Source organism: Elephas maximus, chromosome 25, assembly GCF_024166365.1.
Source record: "Elephas maximus indicus isolate mEleMax1 chromosome 25, mEleMax1 primary haplotype, whole genome shotgun sequence".
NCBI classification, from domain to species: Eukaryota; Metazoa; Chordata; class Mammalia; order Proboscidea; family Elephantidae; genus Elephas; species Elephas maximus.
Window position 1 is genome coordinate 60,052,691 of NC_064843.1, and position 9,946 is coordinate 60,062,636.

Consider the following 9,946-nt stretch of genomic DNA (forward strand, 5'->3'; position numbering starts at 1 on the left):
TGTAGGTTGTTGAGCTTCTTGAATGTACAGATTAACATTTTGATTAACTTTAGGAAGTTTTTAACTATTAGTTTTTAACATACTCCTCTAACCCTTTCTACCTTGCCATCCCATCTAAGACTCCCATTATATATGTGTGTGTGTGTGTGTACTTGATGGTGTCTCACAGAACTCAGAGGCTCTGTTCATTTTTCTTCATTCTTTTCTTTCTATTCTTCGGACTGGATAATCTCAATTGACCTATCTTCATATTTGCTGATTATTTCTTCTGACTGCTGAAATATACTATTGAGCCCCTCTAGTGAACTTTTTGGAGACCTGATGGGGTAGTGGTTAAGAGCTCAGCTGCTAACCAAAAGGTTGGTATTTTGAATCCACCAGCCTCTCCTTGGAAACTCTAAGGGGCAGTTCTACTCTATTCTATAGGGTCACTATGAGTTGGAACTGACGTGATAGCACCTAACAACAACAGCAGTGAATTTTTTTTTTCTTTTTAAATATGGAACGCTTCACGAATTAGCATGTCATCCTTGCTCAGGGGCCATGCTAATCTTCTCTGTATCATTCCAATTTTAGTATATCTGCTGCCAAAGCGAGCACAACAGCAGTGAATTTTTGACTACAGTTTTTGTAATTCTCAACTCCCAAGATTTCTATTTAATTCTTTTTTAAAAAATATAAGTTTCTATCTCCTAATTGAGACTCTCTATTTGGTGAGATGCTTTTATGTTTTCTTTTTTTCTTTAAGTGTGTTTTCTTATGGTACTATTTTGTTGTTGTTGTTAATTTCCATTGTATAAGCTCCAACTCAGAGCAAACTTATGTATAACAGAACAAAATGTTGCCAGGTCCCGTGCCATTTTAATTATCGTTGGTATGTTGGAGTCCATTGTGGCAGATGTGTTTTTAACCCATCTCATTGAAAGTTTCCCTCATTTTTGTTGACCCTCTACTTTACCAAACATAATGTCCTTTTCTAGCAATTGTTCTTTCCTGATGACATGTCCAAAGTAAGCAAGTCAAAGTCTTGCCACCCTTGCTTCTTAGAAACATTCTGGTTGTATTTCTACTAAAAATGATTTGTTTGTTTTTCTGGCAGTTCAAGATATATTCAATATTCTTTGCCAATGCCACAATTCAAATGCCTCAATTATTCTATCTTTATTATTATCCAAAATTTTCACTTATATGAGTTGATTGAAAAGACCATGGCTTGTGTCAGACATACCTCAGTCATCAAAGTGACATTTTTGCTTTTAAAAAGTTTAGAGGTCTTTTGTAGCAGATTTGCCTGCTGCAATACATCATTTAACTTCTTGATTGCTGCTTCCATGGATGTTGATTGTTGATTCAAATAGAATGAAATAATTGACAACTTCAGTTTCTTCTCCATTTATCCTGATGTTTATCAGTTCAGTTGTGAGAATTTTTGTTTTATTCATGTTCAGGTGCAGTTCATAATGAAGGCTGTAGTGTTTGACCTTCTTCAATAAGCGCTTCAAATCATCTTCATTTTGAACAAGCAAAGTTGAGTCATGCACATATTGCAAGTTGTTAATGAGTCTTACTCCAATCTCAATGCCATATTCTTCTTCATATAGCCTGGTTTCTTGGATTATTTGTTCAGCATACTGATTAAGTAAGGTGCATTGAATACTTGATAAATAAAAAATATTTATTACCTAATGAATATTCAATAAGTAAGGAATCTTGAATAAATAAGATATATTGAAAATTACTGGTGATTGGAAACAAAGAAGAAAGATCCTTTGAAAAATATGGCCTCGGTGATAAAGATGATGCTGGAGATTGCATGATAGAATTCTGCAAGACTAACAACTTATTCATCAAAATAATTGACAACTATACACATATACCTTACTGGATGAACTACATGGGAATCAGATAAACTACATCTGTGAAAAGAGACAATTGAGACACTCAATATCATCAGTCAAGACAAATCCATGGGCTTAGTGTGGAATGGTCCATCAGTTGCTCATGTGAAAGTTCAAGTTGAAGCTGAAGAAAATCAAAGGAAGTCCATGAGGGCCAAAGTGCAACTTTGAATTCACGCTGTCTGAATTTAGAGACCATCTCAAGGATAGATTTGATGCACACACTGAACACTAATGACCAAAACTTAAAGAATTGTGGTAAGACATTAAGGACATCATCCAAAAAAAAAAAAAAAAAAAAAAACCCAGTGCCGTTGAGTCGATTCTGACTCACAGCGACCCTATAGGACAGAGTAGAACTGCCCCATCGAGTTTCCAAGGAGCACCTGGTGGATTCGAACTGTCGACCCTTTGGTTAGCAGCCATAGCACCTAACCACTATGCCACCAGGGTTTCCTAAGGACACTATACATAAAGAAAAAGAATGATCATTAAAAATACAGAAAATAAGGAAAGGGCAAAGATAGATGTCAGAAAAGATTCTGGAACTTGATCTTAAGTGCAGAGTAGCCAAAATGGAGAGAAGGAATGATGAAGTAAAATAGCTGAATAGAAGATTTCAGAGGGAGCTCAAGAAGACAAAGTAAAGCTTTTGTACTTTGGAGTTATTTAAATTAGCGGATTTGAAGTCTTTGTCTACTATGCCCAATGTCTGGGCTTCATCAAGAACAGTTTCTATTAGCTGCTTATTTCCTGTGTGTGTCTTATTTTTAAAAACCGGAAATCTCAATATAATGTGGCAACCCTGCAAATGTTTTTTTTTTTTTGTAATAACTCTTCATTCCCCCACCTTAGTCCTTGATAAGCACTAATATACTTTTTTCTCAAGGCATTTGCCTACTCCAAATATTTCATGTAATTGGGGTCATGCAATATTTATAAGTATGACTTATTTCATTTGCTGTCATGGACGGATTGAATTATGTCACCCAAAAATGTGTTTATCAACTTGGTTAGGCCATGATTCCTGGAATTGTGTGGTTGTCCTCCATTTTGTGATTGTAAGTTTATGTTGAGAGGATTAGGGTGGGATTGTAACATCACCCTTACTCAGGTCACCTCCCTGATCAAAGGTAAAGGGAGTTGGCCTGCATCACCTTTTGTCTCTCAAGAGATAAAAGGAAAGGGAAGCAAGCAGAGAGTTGGAGACCTCATACCACCAAGAAAGCAGCACTGAGAGCGAAGCACGTCCTTTGGGCCTGGGGTCCCTGCGCCTGAGAAGCTTCTCTACCAGGGGAAGATTGAGGACAAGGACCTTCTTCCAGATCTGATAGAGAAAGAAAGACTTCCCCTGGAGCTGATGCCTTGAATTTGGACTTTTAGCCTACTTTACTGTGAGAAAATAAATTTCTCTTTGTTAAAGCCATCCACTTGTGGCATTTCTGTTACAGCAGCACTAGATGACTAAGAAATTTACTGTAATGTGTTCAAGGTTTATCCACGTGCTCCCTACTTTCTAGTCTTTTGAGTATATATCTAGATGTGGATGCTGGGTCATAAGGTAATTGTATGCTTAACTTTTTGAGGAATGGCTAAACTGTGGCTGCACCATTTTACATTTCCACCAGCAATGGGCAAGGTTTCCAGTTTCTCTGTATCTTTGCAAACACTTTTTATTTTTCATTTTTCTCATAATAACCATTCTAATGGGTGTGAGTGGTATCTCATTGTGGTTTTGATTTGGATTTCTCTAATGGCTAATGATATTGAGCATCTTTTCAGGTGCTTTTTGGCCATGTGTATATCTTCTTTGGAGAAGTGTCTATTCAAGTCCTTAGTCCATGTTTTAATTGAGTTCTTTGCCTTTTTGTTGTTGAGTTGTAGGAGTTCTTTATATATCTTGGACATTAAAGCCTTATCAGTTATACGGTTCCCAAATATTTTCTCCCATTCTGTAGATTGTCTTTTCACTTTCTCGATGATTTCTCTGATGCACAAAAGTTTTTATTTTTGAAGTCCAATTTATCTATTATTTCTTTTGTTACTTGTTGTGTTGGTGTCATATCTAATAACCTATTGCCAAAAACAAGGTCCTGAAGCTTTACCTTTATGTTTTCTTCTAGGAGTTTTATGGTTTTAGTACTTATATTTAGGTTATTGCTCCATTTTGAGTTATTTTTTGTATGTGGCGTGAGGTACGGGTAGCTGGACTCAAGTTTTAACATCTCCTCAAAGGACTGATTTTTCATTCCTTTGAAAAGTTTTGTCATCCTATTAAAAATATGGAGGTTTTTAGACAAAATATTTTTATTAAGAATTTGTTTTACTTTAATGCAGGATATGAATGGGAACAATTTTGAGGAAAAAAATTAGAATTATACCTATGCAGGTTTGTATTTTCAAATTCTCATGCTACTTGTTAAAAGTTTAATTTATACCCAGTTTTGTATTTAATGCATTGTAAAAAAAAAAAAAAAAACAAACAAACATAGTTTACAATATAAACAGGGTTTAACTTAGACATTTTTATTCTGAATGTTAGCTGGAAGGGAGAGCCTTGCTATTCACAGCTAACTTTTTGATGCTGTAGTTGAAATTCTTATTCCTTGGAGACTTCGACTATATTACTTGTAGATTACTTAATGTGCTTAAAAATTGGAAATCTGGTTTTGTTGGTTTCCCATATTTAACAGATATTTAAAGGCAAATAAAACATTGGATGTTGAAAAATAAATGATATATTAGCCTCAAGTGTTACAAATTTGTAGGTTGCCATAAATTTAGTCATCTTGTCTAAGAGGAAGTGTCAACTAAATCCATGTTTCTCCATCTTTAGTGTGCTTAGGAATCCCCTGGGGATCTTGCTAAAATGCACATTAGGACTCAGCAGGTTTGGGGCAGATTCTTCATTCTTCACAGGTAACCAGGGAAGGCCCACACTGCTGGTCCAGGGACCACATTTTGAGGAACGAGGACCTAAATGCCTGTAAAGGACATGCTATGGATGAGTCCTGAATTAAACCCTGAGAAAAATGATTTAATTTAAAAAAGTGAAATATTCAAGTACTTAAAGGCAGTGTAGCTGATAATAAAATTTTAAGAAAACCTCTCCAGGGAAACAAACTCTGGAGACAAGAAGCCCTGCAGGTGAGGCACCAGTTCTCTCTATGGCAGATGTTGGCAAAGGAGGCTGGATTCATGTGAAATTAAGGGGAAACAGCCAAGGGCAGGTGGTTGTTGTTGCTGGCTGCGTTCAAGACAGCCCCTGGCTCATGGCAACCCCATGCACAACAGGGTTAGACCATTGTGATCCACAGGGTTTTTATTGGCTGATTTATAGTAGAACACCAGGCTTTTCTTCCTAGTCTGTCTTAGTCTGGAAGCTCCACTGAAGCCTGTTCAGCATCAGTGTCCGCTGACAGATGGGTGGTGGCTGCACATAAAGTGTTTCAGCTGGGAATGGAACCTAGGTCTCCCTCCTGGATGGCAGGAATTCTACCACTGAACGAAGGGCAGGTGGAGTGGACTAAAACGCCCGGGAGGATGTTTATCTCCGCCACCAGGGGGCTCACCACCACAGCTTTTCAAGGTTGAAGCCTCTTCCTGGGCTGAGGAAACAAGGAGAGGCTGGGCCAGTCAACCTCCAGAAGGGGGCCGCCAGTCACCTGGTGGCTGAAAGGGCACAGGGAAACGGATGCAGCCCTGTAGGATAGGGAGGCCATTCCCCTGCTTTGGAACCTGACCTCAGGACTTTCAGGTCCCATGTTCACAACTGTGAGATTGTTACACTTGGAAAGTGGATTCTACAGATGGTGCCGTCTGATTCAGGGTGTCCAGAAAGAGGGGTGCACTGTGATGTTCCTCACTGGGGTAACACAGAGTTGTCTAAGGTGGGTGGAGTAGACTGACTTTGGAATCTCTCTCTTTTGAGTGTTTTGTGTTTTCAAAATGCCTTGTTTCTGCAAACATTCCTCTGAGGTTTGTGGACTTTCCCAGTATCAGTGAGGAAACTGAGGCACGGGGAAGAAATGGACTACACCTTAGCTCTGTGACCAAATTAGGCTCAGAAATCCAGCCTCCTGCTCTAGCCAGGGAAAGCCGACCACCTGGGTGGGCTGCTGCCTGCCCTGTCCTCTTAGGGCTCCTCAGAAGCAAGCCGTGGGGACACAGAGCACCAGGGAACTCTGGGGAAATTCGTTCACATTGGAAGGAAGGCCCAGCCTGACCTAGCCTTTTGCTCAGTCCTGCCAAAGTCAAACCATGGCAATTCCTTTAATTTAAGTCAACTTGTCTTAACTACTTACACATGAACAGATTCTTTTAATTTTCCTTTTTTTTTTTTTAATTAAAAAAATAGGACATGCTGATGGTAGAAAAATAATTCTAAAAATATAAGAGTATAAAATAAAAAGTACAAGTCCCTCTTCATTCACTGATCCCCACCTGCAAACCCTGCAATCCCACCCATCTGGATGTATTGCTAATCACCTAAATAGAGATACACACACACACACAGACTGATACATACACAAATGATTTTACTTAGCATTACAAAAATGGGATTAGACAGTTCATATTGTGACTTTTTTTTTTTTTTTTACCGACAAATGTATCACTGATTCGGATTAAGGTTTGAAATTAAAAAAAATTGAAAACATTTTATAGGTCTACTGTCTTGGAAGAAGTGCAGCCAGAATGCTCCTTGGAAGCACGTACGGCAAGACTGTGTCTCACATACTTTGGACATGTTGTCAGGAGGGATCAGCCCCTGGAGAAGGACATCATGCTTGGTAGAGGGTCAGAGAACAAGAGGGAGACACTTAACGAGGTGGATTGACGCGTGGCTGCAACAACGGGCTCAGTCACAACGACGGTGGTGAGGGTGGCGCAGGACCGGGCAGGGCGTCATTCTGTGGTACACAGGGTCACTACGAGTCAGAATCGACTTGACGGCACCCAACAACAACAACAACTTTCTTGATTTAAAAAAAATGAGGTCTCTAAGCCTAATATTTCTGTGTTAACCAAAACAGATCCCCAGGGCTCTTCTCCAGGCCTCTCCACCACATTCGACATCCTGTCTGCCCAAGTTCACATAGACACAATAAAATTAACAGGGTTTATGTGATATTTTTTCTGAATAATCCTGATAGAACAAGAGAATTGCTGAAATTGTGAATGCTTTTGTCATCTGAAGATTTAAATTTGTAATCCTGCTATTATTTCTATTGCTCTGAATTATTTTTTATAGGAGTTACTAAAAAAGAAAACCAAAACAATAGTGCTTGTGTAAAGAGGAGCTACAGACATAGCTGTAGTGTGTGTTCGCTTATTCTCTTCCAAACATTCAAAACAAGTCAATTACAAACATTGATACAAAGCATCTAGTATTTTTCCTTTTCAGATTTGGGCTTCAAGAGCAGCCAAAAATACATCTCCAAGTGCCCTTTCTCTAGAACCAAAGCCAAAGCAAGCTATCTGCTGCGGGCTCACCTCTGACTCTCGGCGACCCCACGTGTGTTAGAGAAGAACTGGGCTCTATAGGATTTTCGGTGGCTGATTTTTCCTAAGTGGATTCCCAGGTCTTTCTTCCGACGCACCTCTGGGTAGACTCGAGCCTTCAACGTCTCGGCTGTGTTAACTGTCACACCGCCCGGGACTCCTTCTCTAGAGCAGCAGGTATCAAACCTTAACACATAAGTACCTCCGGGAGCTTGTTGATGGTATAGATTTCCAGCGCTCACCGCAGGCCTCCTGAGTCCCCTTTCTTCAGGACCGGGTTGGGAATCTACATTTCTGACACACTCCCCGTGCATGTCTGCCAGCATTGGATTGAAAGGATGGCCCATGTCCCTGCCTGGGACTGGGTCTGACTCTTCCCTGGTGAGACTGATTCTATTTTCTTTCATGTAGAAGAGAAAGGTCCGGAAAGAATGCACAGGAAAAGGGTTGTGCTGACTTTTTCAATTAATAAACGCACTGCTGTTGAGTCGATTCCAACTCATAGTGATCCTATAGGACAGAGTAGAACTGCCTCATAGAGCTTCCAAAGAGCGCCTGGTGGATTCAAACTGCCGACTTTTTGGGTAGCAGCCGTAGCAGTTAACCACTACGCCACCAGGGCTTCCTTTCAATTAATAGCTGCCTCAAAATTTTATGCACAGTCTTAGGGATTCTTATCTCCTTGGCTTTAAAAGCTCAGCCTCCTAAAGCAGGTCGGGTGATCTGTGGTCCTGCAGTTGCCATTGGGCCATCTCTGCCTCTTCTTATGGAGTGTATCTGGGAGAGAAGCAGTCCACAATGGTTTCAATTCTGACTAAAGTTGTTTGTGAAACTAGCCAGTCAGGGAGGTCATCTGTCTCTACAGCCTGTGCTGTAGTTTGGTTGTCCTTGGCTTAGGCTAAACTTGGGAGGAAACTGAAGCCTCGGTCGAAAGCAGTCTACACCCTTGCAGCATGAAGGGCATGAGTTACAGCTGTCTACCACAGATGACACAACCTTGCTTGCTGAAAGTGAAGAGGACTTGAAGCACTTACTAATGAAGATCAAAGACTACAGCCTTCAGTATGGATTACACCTCAACATAAAACAAAAATCCTCACAACTGGACCAATGAGCAACATCACGATAAACAGAGAAAAGACTGAAGTTGTCAAGGTTTTCATTTTACTTGGATCCACAATCAACAGCCATGGAAGCAGCAGTCAAGAAATCAAAAGACACATTGCACTGGGTAAATCTGCTGCAAAGGACCTCTTCAAAGTGTTGAAGAGCAAGGATGTCACCTTGAAGACTAAGGTGCGCCTGACCCAAGCCATGGTATTTTCAATTGCATCGTGTGCATGGGAAAGCTGGACAATGAATAAGCAAGACTGAAGAAGAGTTGACGCCTTTGAATTGTAGTGTTGGCGAAGAAATTGAATATACCATGGACTCTCAAAAGAATGAACAAATCTGTCTCAGAAGAAGTACAACCAGAATGCTCCTTAGAGGCAGGGATGACGAGACTGCATCTTACATACTTTGGACATGTTGTCAGGAGGGATCAGTCCCTGGATAAGGGCATTCCACTTGGCAGGGTCAGTGGAAAAGAGGAGGACCCTCAACGAGGTGGATTGACGCAGTAGCCGCAACAATGAGCTCAAGCATAATGATTGTAAGGATGGCTCTGGACAAGGCAGTGTTTCGTTCTGTTGTGCCTAGGGTCGCTATGAGTCGGAACCGACTCGGTGGCACCTAACGACAACAACCACAGAGTGGATGGGTTCCACAGAAACAGAGCTGAGCACAAGCAGCTTCCCTGGACCTGAGTTTCAGGGACAGGCAGAAATGACCTATGGTGACAGAGGGGGGAAGAATGGTTTTCTTTGGGGATCATTGCCTGGAGGTTAGCACAAGGGAGCCTTGGGGCGGAGCTGGAAATGTTCTATACCTTGAGCTAGAACTTACGCAGGGGTCATCAAGCTACATGTTCAAGCTGTGTGCATTTTACTGTCTGTATATTATACCTCCCCACCTCAAAAAAAAGAAAAATACAGAACTAATAAAAACACCCACCCATCTTTCAGCACGTCATATTGCAGTGGCTTGCGTGTTGCTATGATGCTGGAAGCCACACCACCAGTATTTCACATACCAGCAAGGTCACCCACAGTGGAGAGATTTCAGCCGGCCTTCCAGACTAAGACAGACTGGGAAAAAAGGCCTGATGATCCACTTCTGAAAACTAGCCACTGGGTCACAACAGAACATAGCCTGATATAGTGCTGGAAAATGAGCCCCCTAGACTGCAAGGCACTGAAAACACACAGTGGCTGCTACAATGGACTCGAGCTTACCAACGGACCACGGAGATGGTGCAGGACCAAGCAACGTTTCCTTCTGTTGTACACGGGGTCTCTATAACGGAGCTGACTCGATGGCAACCAACAACAACAACAGCAACGTATTACATCTCAATAAATTCAATTTAAAAAGATGGATCAAATTAAAAACAGCAACTCAAAGGGGTAGATAGGAAACTTAGGGGGCAGTGAGTTTATGTTGAT

General features: G+C 40.9%; 1 non-coding gene across 1 annotated transcript; it reads right to left on the reverse strand.

Moving 5' to 3' along the window:
- Positions 1 to 493: 493 nt before the first annotated feature.
- On the reverse strand, positions 494 to 596 carry LOC126067878 (U6 spliceosomal RNA). Its single transcript, XR_007515490.1, has one exon. It is a non-coding gene; the product is annotated as a U6 spliceosomal RNA (small nuclear RNA).
- Positions 597 to 9,946: the final 9,350 nt, after the last annotated feature.